Here is an 11,124-nt window from a genome sequence, read left to right on the forward strand (position 1 = left end):
GGACTGATGGTTTTTTCAATTTAACGGAGATTTTTCAGAGAATGACCAAAATGATGATGGACGATCTGAGAGTCTACTTCTATCGATTTTGAATCTTAGAGACCATAATAAAAAGTTATAACAATCTCATTAACCATTTTGGCTAAAAAGCCAAAATTTACAGTTTCCTATTCCCCGGCCAATTTGTTTGTTTCAAAGTTGTGTTCTGCTGCTATCTCACCAGCCACAAGCGTGGTTCTTGGAAGCTGAGTTTCAGTCGCGCGCCGGGTGGCGGTTGCTGATCAAGCACCGCAGCCGGCTCCACAGCCTGCAGCGGCGCAAGTAGAACCGTAAGTATCGTGACCGTTGGTGGAGGCTTTGTCCTTGGGAACACCATCTGCACAGGAGAAGATGATGGCTGAGATAACAACAAAGGTGGCCAGAGCTGCCCACAACATCACGAAAACTGATGCACTCCCGCCGCTTAAACCAGTCCCTCCACCTCCACCTCCGAGCTCTTTCCAGTCCCTCACCATATGAACTGATAAACTGCAAGCTCCTACCTTCTCTCTTAGAAATGGCTGATAAGGCTTTCTGATAAGCTGACCAACATACTAGTAGTCTAATCTTATCGAAGGAGGTATTATATTTCTTTCCAGTTGCCCTCATATATTGTGATTGGTGCCCATTAGCCAATCGCACTTCTCCGCGTTGGAGGGGTGCGCGTGTATGTATACGGACACATATTAAAATGGTTAAACTAAAAATATGGTCAGGATCCAAGAAATAATATTAAAAGGGTCAGTAAGAATAGTGCGCAATGCGAAATTTTTTTTACCAGAAATAACATGTATATCGCAATTTCTTCAAGTCTTGGTAGGTCTGAAGTTATTTGGAAAGACATACTGCACACCTTTTAATGCTTCATTTGCGAGGATAACTAACATGTTTCAAGACTGCTCCCATATGAATACTTAACAAAGAAACACACTTATCTTGAACACACTAACAATGATTGATATCATTGCATCCCATTAATATGTTTGTTAAAGAATGATGATGTTTTGTTATTCACTAAGATCACTATTTTGTTCACTTTTTTTTTCAAACATTTTATCAAACAGTTGGAGAACATGTATGAAACTAACTCTAATCTTCAAAAAGGCAGCATCTAAGGTATAGACATTCACCGAAGTTCGTAAGATCAGCATCTAAGGTATTCATGAACGTTCACCGAAATTCTCAAGAGGAAGTGATTCCCCCCCCCCCCCCCACCCCCGGGGGCGGCTCAATGCATGCACCCACTGGCCCAAAGTGTAAACGAATCATCTGATGTTTACTGAAATTATGGACCGCGTAGTTTGAAAGAGAACGGATGCAGAAAGATGGACACATTATTCCTGGTCTAATTCGGCGATGCCGACTTTGTTTACAAAAATGAGAATAAGTGACCTAGAAAGTGAAGACCTAGAGAAAGGAAGACTTGGGCGCAGTCTCCTTTGTTTCATATAAGATATGAAGCCAAGGATCCGTATTACGGCAAGGACTGTATCAGCATCATCAAGGTGCTGACATTGACAATGCCAGGTCTTCGATTCTGCGTCGTTTCTACTTGGTCTTTTTATTCTCTCTTTTTTTCATGTAGTATGGATAATATTATAAATCCCCAAGGATAATGTGCCCACGTTTGATATTAAATATGCCATTCCTTTTCTGTTTTTCTCGAGAAAATGAAGAATTTTGCATGTACTTATATGTAGTTAAGTTATTTTTTATTGCCAATTAACTTTTTAGTAAAATCTTTACTTTCTTTATATATATTGTCTAGTACTACAACTACGATTTTTTAAACCAATTGGACGAGATAGGAGATAAACTGGAACGCTGTACGAAAGCACAACGTGGAAAGTGTTACGGTGAGGTGGGGAGGAAAATGGGTTTTCTTGTTTGGGTCAGAAAAGAATTAATATAGGGCCGTCGAAGCCGAAAACGCAAAGAGACCCAAAAGAATCAAATAGAAGAGAGACCATGGCAAAGACAGAAGAACAGAGTAAGAGAAAGGAGGAGGTGGTGGTGCTCTCAATCTCATCCTCTCTCGGCCAAGTTGACACGGTGCAGCTGAATGTTGATCAAAATATCATTTATGGTACCAAGGTCTACACGATAAACAACTCAAAAACATTTCAGGATATGTTGGGGTCAACAATAATGTTTTGCCATGCCACGAAGTGCTAGTTAGTGTGTCATGCCATGCATTTTTCTAACACTTTGACACGCTAACCCTCACATTATGGCACGTCAAAACATCGCTGTTAACGCCGACACTAGCCTCGCTTCTAAATTATTCCAAAATATATAGTAGGCAAAAGTGTTGGCAAAATGCATGTAAAAGGAAAAAAGATCTAAGAAAGAGTGGACCCCAAAGCCTTAAATTATTTTTCTGAAAAATTACTACAACATAGTAGGCAATTATATATGAAGAATTCTTATCGATAAGAACATGTTTACTGATTGATCTAAAAATTTATAAAGGTTATTACCGGTAAGAACGATTGTAATTTTCTGCTATACTAATGAATGTGTTGTTACCGATAAGAACACGTTCATATATGACTAGCATCTTGTTTTGTCCTAATTTCTAAAAAATAATGTAAGTTAGTGACAAAAATAGTTCAGTCCTCACCTCCATTTCGTTAACCAAATCAAATATTTGAATGCTGTGATTCCAAACTGCAAATCCCAAGCTTTTTTATAAGAGGTTCTGTTTGGTGCGCTAGTTGGATGGGATGTGATCAAGTAAATTATATTTGAGTACCAACCATTGTTTAATGCGCCTAAACAATATCACGGATGAGATAAATCTAGGATAACAGGGGTTTGGGTTACAAGTCCAGAAGCAAATCGCGCTCGCGCCTCCGTTTTGATGCCTTCTCCTCACTGCATCATCTTCTTCTCATCTTCCTCGACATGGATTGATGCTTGATTTTCGTTGTGGGTAGCGATTGTTGCGAGTTGACTTTTGATCTTTGCTAGATCGCGATCGTTGTTGCAGTCAATTTGCAGATTATGCCTGTTGGTAGAGAGATAGTTGCTAGAATTTATACAGTCGATGCCACTTAATGACACAAAATTTGTTGTTGCAGTTGAAAGATTTTTTTTAAAATGTTTTTCATATTCCAACCTATCTAATTGACTTGTTTATACCAGACACTGGACATGTATCTCAACCTTAACCTTCAAATTCTACTCTAACAATTAAAAAACAATAACCTTCATGTCCTGTCCACTAAATGAGCCGTGAAGATCGTTTCCATCATAGAAACAAACTTGGTCAGAACATTGGAACTAGGGTTATATTATTCAGGCAGCGACTAACAGATATTTTTCTTTTCCTGTCCTATTTCCTTTTATTTAACCAATAGATGAACGTGCAATTAATCTGAAACTCAAAACCCTAGCATGGATGGTATATAGCATAAATAGTAGTATATATAAATCTATATAAGAATATAAGATCGATATATATTTCTTGTTCACGACGTACATCTGTGCCGAATTCAATTAGAAACTCATCCTACATGATTTAACACAAACTAAAATGAGTAATTCTGCCCAAAATTAAGTCTCATAAATCTCGATGAACATACATGGATCTACAAGTTCTATCTTGAGTAGCCTCTGAGAACGTAATTCACCCAACTGCATACATTACAATTTTGTTTATTATGTGATGAAGACATAAACACGTAAAAGGTAGACAAACTCGTAAGTGTATACAATCTAACTAGCAATGCCATTCAATAATCTCTTAGGCTGCAAGCAAACATGCATTAATTATATTGACGAGGAAAGATTTTTCAATGTATTCTTATTTATGTAATAATATATGGCATATATAATTGTATTTCGAGCATACTAAAAAACTCGGTTTCACATTATTCCCTTAAAATAACATTGGTGTAAGTAAGTTGAGAGACAAAACAAATGGAAAAATAAAAAATAAAACAGTCAAGTTGATGGGGATGAAGCTCCCCGAGTAGACACGAGTCATTTGTGTAGACGTGTGCCATCCAGCGTTCGACATGTAGCCCACACTACAGAACTGCAGTGCTGATCAAGGATTCTGGAGATACGCTGAAGACTATGGGATAAGCTGCTATGGATTTATACGGGCAAACAGACAAACTCATCATCATGTTACTGATTACCCAAAAATATTACGCATGTACAACCACAACGCGCCAAAATTTTGCGCATGCGTATGTAACGCAATCACGCAGTATTATTGATTCACTATTTTCTTGTGTAAGATAATTTTATTAACATATTTATATAATTACGTACATGAATAACCTCGTAACACATCTTCTCGAATTAATATTTCCTCATAAATCTACCTCTTGTTCCTACATTGTCTTTACTACTAGTTGGTTTTTTGTTGGTTCGTTTCCCGCTATCTCTAGCTCGTGCATGATTCATGGATTTTGAAAACTAAAACTTACAGCACCACACATGATCACTAGCTCCAACTCTTCATAGCTACGAATATATCCCAAATAGTGCAGCTTTAGCCACTCTCTCTCTCTCTCTCTCTCTCTCTCTCTCTCTCACAGATGGGAAGAAGGATAACCAAAGCGTTTAGAAAATTATAACCCTAAGTTTGAGACTGCGATGAAGGCTAGTTGAGTGCTGGTGGAAGAAAAAGAGCTTTGAAGGTTCTCTATCAGTTTCTCTGACAAATCCCTTTGGACTCATCTCTCTCTCTCTCTCTCTCTCTCTCTCTCTCTCTCTATTTGTAAATAATATATACACACATAGCGGTGCACCTCTTTGAGTTGCTTTTATTTGTTTGTTTGTGGCCTGAGCTGCTAAAGTCAAGTGGCGTTTACACATTATAGTTAACATGCGCAACCAATTGCCCGACTGGAAAACTACCATCGCCAAGTCGTCCACCACCACATTGTTGAGAGTTGTCCCACATCGGTGAGGGACAAGGTTTGCTATGTGCTTATATGATCTTGGGCTACTCCTCATATTGCCAATTGGTTTTATGGTGGAACCTCAATTTCATCATGGTATCAGAGCGGGTTGTCCTCGTGTGAAGCCAAACGGCCACACGCGCTCCACGTCACCCAGTTGTTGTCCACGTGTAGGCTTGAAAATCCGCCACACGTGCGGGGGCGTGTTGAGAGTTGTCCCACATCGGTGAGGGACAAGGTTTGCTATGTGCTTATATGATCTTGGGCTACTCCTCATATTGCCAATTGGTTTAATGGTGGAACCTCAATTTCATCACACATATGAGGATGAATACTCTCAAGGTTTTCCGTACGAAAATTTCGGTGTGCTTCCTATTGATTCGGTTGTCCTTGACCCTCCGACTGATAATGCTCATTGGAACAATACTGGTAGTAGCATTAGTGCAACTGCGGCAGCTGGAGGAGGAGATGACCATAAACATTTTCAAGAAATATTTCAGAATTTGTCGAATATTCAGCTTGATCCATTGTTACAAATGCAGCAGCCCACACCCAATATTTTCTCGCACGACAAAGAGGTTATGTTGTGTGGGTTAAGCTTGGAAAAAGGAGAATTCAGTGGAAAGACGACGACGTCCCATGAGATGGTCCGTACATATTTAACTTAACTAGCTAGTTCTAACTAATGTGTGGAGTTCTTGTATTTCTTGTTAATTTGCTTAATTAATTTTTTTTGTTTAATTAGGAGACTAAACCTGTAATGCTTTCTGGAGAATTTAAGCCAAGCAAAGACGAACGGCCCAAAAGACGCCGTGCCACTGAACTGCACAATATGTCTGAGAGGGTGAGCCAACCACCCACCCAGCTTATCGTATTTCCTTGCCTTATATACTTTATTTTACTAATCAAACTAACTTAACTAATTACGCTTGCTTGTTTTCATGAGTAGATGCGTAGGAACAAAATCCGGGGGAAGCAGAAGGTGCTACAGGAGATTATACCCAACTGTAACAAGGTGTATATATATGTATATATCATGGCTTCTTTCTTCCCCTTGCCGCTTAATATATATTGATGTTAAATTAGCTTCGATCGATCTAGAGATGGTACCCACAAAACTATTTGTTTGTATATATATAACTTCACTTATCCGACTTCTGACATAGGTGCCACCCCACTGTGATTTGTTGTGATGGCTGTTATTGAGAATGAGTCTCATATTGATGGAATAAAGGATCTTGTATGGGCTTATAAGAAGTTGGGCTACTTCTCATATTGTCAATTGGTTTTATGATGGAACCCCAACTTTCTTCATAGTATTAGAGCAGATTGTCACACGTATGAAGCCAAACACCACGATTTAGTTTTTTTCTTCTTTGGTAACAACTATTATCTGTTATGAGTAGAAAATAAACACCTTAATCAACAGTAATTAAGTAATAATTCAATCATCAATAAACACATCATTTGGTTTAACAATTTAGTCTACCTAGCATTACCTATAGATTAAATTTCTAAATCAAATTTGCAAATCTGTTATGACTAGAAAATAAACACTTTAATCAACAGTAATTAAGTAATAATTCAATCATCAATAAACACATCATTTGGTTTAACAATTTAGTCTACCTAGCATTACCCTTTAATTAATTTGTAGACTGTTTATATATTACATATATATATATATATGTATGTATTTAATAATCCAAAAATATTAAAAAATTCGGAAAAAAAAGGGTTAATTATACCAAATTTCGTGGAAGTCTCAGATTCGCTTTCCACTAATCATAAGTTCAATAAGGCCAAAGAGCTTCAACGCTTAAGCTAGCAAAGTATTTTTAGTATGCAATCTGGACAGTGTTAGTAGTAATTAATACGATGAGTGATTTGTAATTAGCAATTACTTGTAAAAAAAGAGTTTATGGTTTCGTGGAAATTAATTTTCCAGAAATTAAGATGATCTTCAAGAATCCGGCTTAGATGGGTAACTAAACATAATTAAACATCTAATTAATCACACCAAATTAAGCTAATCTAAATAGACCTAGCAGATTGCTGACTCGTGTATTCATCATCTCTAACATTAAGCTGTTGAGTCTGTTGACTATGCAAGGTGCTGATTAAGATGAACAAGCTAGCTGAGACTGACTGATGATCTTCTTGTATATTATTTTCCTTTGTTCATCTGTGCCTTGAATTATTTATTTAAAACTTTCAAGGCTACTGAATCAAAGATACTGCTTTTCCAGTTTTAGACAGACCAAGCTTCAATGCTGGACGATGCGATTAAATATATCAAATCCTTGCAGCTTCAAGTACAAGTATGTCCTGACATCTCTCTGCCTCTTTCTTTTCAATTAAAATTTTAATTGCCTTAATCAAAATGTTGTTATAAACATCAGATGATGTCCATGGGTGGAGGAGCTGTGTACCAGACTCCAAATTTATCATTTGCTGGGATTCAAGGCACGCAAATGTCCCAATTTAAGCCGTATTTGCCCATGGGACCGGGACTGGGAACGAGCAATGCGTATGAAATTGGGATGGGATTGGGAATGACAATGGGAATGACTAATATGTGTTATACAATAGGCCTTCCAACCATGTCAGTTCACTCAGCAACTGCAGCGTTGCCACTGATGTCTGGACCGGGAGTTCTACCCGTTAATCCTCAAGTGCAAATGCAAATTCCATTCCTTGCTTCGCAAGTAATGCCTAGCACAACCGCGGCTACATCAAATATGGTTCAGCCACGATTTGCTACAAATTTCTCCCGCATATTCAATTATGCTAACCAAGCTGGAGAGTCTAGTTCACCAAACACAGCTAGTGACAACGAGAAAGTGCCATTTATAAACCAGGTGCATTTTCTGTCCCCTTATTCTCCGTTTCATTATGTTGAAAGTTGTTTGCACATTGTCTTATTCCATCGTTAATTTCGCTTTTGATTACGAGAGAGTACTTTTCAATCTTTGTAGAAATCTAAGGTGATGGCTAGTCATGTGGTGACATCCACATCAAATTAGTGACAACAAAGTAGCAGACAGTCACTAAAATGAAGCAGGTTACCAAGGTTTTCTTTTCTTCTTTATATATATATATATATATATAGTTGCTAGAGTACTGATGATGTTCCATGCCAAAGTACTTATAAAAATTTGTTCGAGATTATTGACTCTGAGTCAAATTTATTCAGGTACTAATGATTTTATGATTTGACGAACTACTATATCTAACTTATTCTTCTCTCGCTTCTCGCCTCGGAATCTTGTTAAGAAACAATCGGTACAAGTCCTTCACATCTTGGATGCGTTTGGCAGCAAATGTATCCAGATGAGCACCATATCGCTCATACAAAGCTGGCACTGTTCCTACAAACACAATGACTTCATACCGATAACACAGAAAACGATCAATTAGTCTCAAACAAGATTATTAATCAAACTTTAAAACTATCGATCTGCAATAATGTATTGTGTGTGTATTGTATTTGTGTTGGTCTGGTCGGAGATCTCACTCGTATATAAAAGGTTCAGAAGGCTGATATGATATCCGATAACCGACAATATCCATAGACAAGCCATTGCCTGCATGTATATTGAACACTTCACAATGTCAAAATCCTTAGAGAAAGGTCACTGGTCAGGGTACGTAAAATGTCGAAATCAAGTAAGATTACGTACCAAAAATAGGAGTTTCAAGTCTTTTCCAGATGAAATTTCCAAAACGTTGAGGAAGAACAGGTTAAATGTTTCGAACAAGTATCTACAAGTCGATTCCGATGAGAGTTTAATGTCATCCAAATGAGGTGGAACAAAACCAAACCTAACAAGGAATTACGATGAATAACGTTATACAAACAGAAACTAAGAACCAGAAAACGGATTAGATACTGATGTTAATTTAGTGGACAGATTATATTATTAAAAAACAGATTACCGAGCGATTAGTCTCGCTCCTCCTTGCTGCAAGAAGAAAATACCAAGCATGGTGATCGTGAGGGTGTTACAAAGAATAGTAAGAAACTGGTATTCTAGTACTTCTAAAAAAATCCATATGCCTGTGAGCGCGCTTAAGATTAAGGCAGATATTATCTTGTTCTTCCATAATAATATGTTAGCCACTGCAAAAATCAAATTCAAGTAACGAAATAGTTATCAAATAGGTCCTAAATGGTTACGTTGCAAATGAAATTACAGAAGTTTACCTTTTCCTCCCCCAAGAATGGCACGAATATGAGACATGGTTGTGTTCAATGTGACAATGTTAATTACAACTAATTTTCTGCTAGGCCTACATCTATAAGCTTATTTATAAAAAGGAAGAAATTAAGGAATGGGCAATTGGCATGGCTCAGAAAATTGGTTCTTCCTCGCATGCCTATTTCAAATTAATGCTTATATGTATTAATAAAAATCTTCATGCAGGCACAAAATCTTACATTTACGTGCAAGGAATGTTAAATGTCGATTAATGATTTTGTATGTCACAGTTTTTTGAATTAAAAAGTTGAACATTAATATGGATTAGGGCATTCCTACCGTAGTTTATTTGCAATAATTCAATTTATTAGCACTTTAAAATAGTCATGTTGCGTTAACCGGTTATGAGAAAAAGGTTAAAAACAGTGAAGCGAGGAATGAGATGACTGGTTTTTAGGGTTAAATTCTAATAGCATTTGATTTTCCTAAGAAGAAAAACTATGAAACTCTTGTTTGGTCACAGAAACTATGAAACTATCCAGGAAAAACGAAAGGGTACGGCTATGTACTCAACTTAACTGGGCCTTGCCATTTGTTTGGACCTTTCTTCTCCAACGATAGAGGACCAATCTTTCGACTTAGTTATTTTTGTTGGTCCAATTTTTGGATTTCAAGACAGGAAAAAAAAACATCATATTTCTAGCAGTTTAACTTTAAAGATGTCATGTCACCCTGCAATTTCTTTTGTATAAAATTAAATTAAAGTGCGTGAAGATCTTTTTATAATACCAATTTATTTTACAAAAGTGAAAACAGATAAGAAAGTTAATCGTAATTTACTCGTGGGTTATGTGATTGGACCACATTGGTTATAATTACAAGGGGTGCAGAGGATATGAACACGTTGATCACCGATAAGCATGCTCCAACTATCATCATTAGTGCTCTTATAGAGAGATTTTTCAATATTTATAAAACACAGAATGATATGTCATATGTTATTAACAAGTAATGAGAATGTTTTTTTTTTTTTCATAAGTCTGTCATTTTATATAATAACATATAACATATTTATTCATATTCTAAATACACTGAAAAATCTATCGCACATAAGGCATGCATAAATTCATATAATCTTGAAATCATTTTGGATCCAAAAATCCTTTGACCATTGACCAGTACCTCTGTTGAACATATTTCACATGTACGATTTTTCGGTGTTGGGCTAATCATCATTACAACGCGAGTGTAAAAGTAAAAGTAGGGAATTTCGCTTTAATAAAAAAAATTAGGGGGAGATTGGTCGTGATCGAAGTAAAATGCAGTATAACTTTATATTGACATATAAAACTAAAATATATGTTGACACATTTTGTTTGTGGATTTGATCTTTAATATGAAGTTTTAGTTTTGTGTGCGTAAATAACATAAACTTGTACATGTGAGTTATATAGACAAGTCGCAAGTCGTTTTGCACTTTTTCACCTATAAAATTGTAAGGAGAAGAGTAGTGTACTACTACTAGTGTATGATAACGTTGTTGAAGATCGACAACTAATTGGAAAAGGGATCATCTCCGGATCCCTTTTTCTTAATTCACTAAGTTCGGAGATCCGGACCATTGAAATTTGATCCAACAGTTAAAGTTATCATAACTTTTAAAGTGAACCCTTGTTTGTAACCGTTGGATCAAATTTCAACGGCTCGGATCCCCAGACTTAATGGATTAGGAGGAAGGGATCCGGAGAGGATCCCTTTCGAACTAATTGTACTAATCACTATCCCTGGCCACTCTTCTATAAATTGGCAAGAGATGGAACTAGAGCTTCACCTGCACTGCACCAAAATTTATACAGTAGGCAACATACATTGCTTCAACTTAAGCTTGAAGATGATGAGATCAATGTCTTACTATAACGTTGGAATATTGTGTCTTGTAGTTTTTCTTGTTGCGGTCAGTGAAA

This window comes from Pyrus communis, chromosome 4 (genome assembly GCF_963583255.1).
Source record: "Pyrus communis chromosome 4, drPyrComm1.1, whole genome shotgun sequence".
NCBI lineage: Eukaryota > Viridiplantae > Streptophyta > Magnoliopsida > Rosales > Rosaceae > Pyrus > Pyrus communis.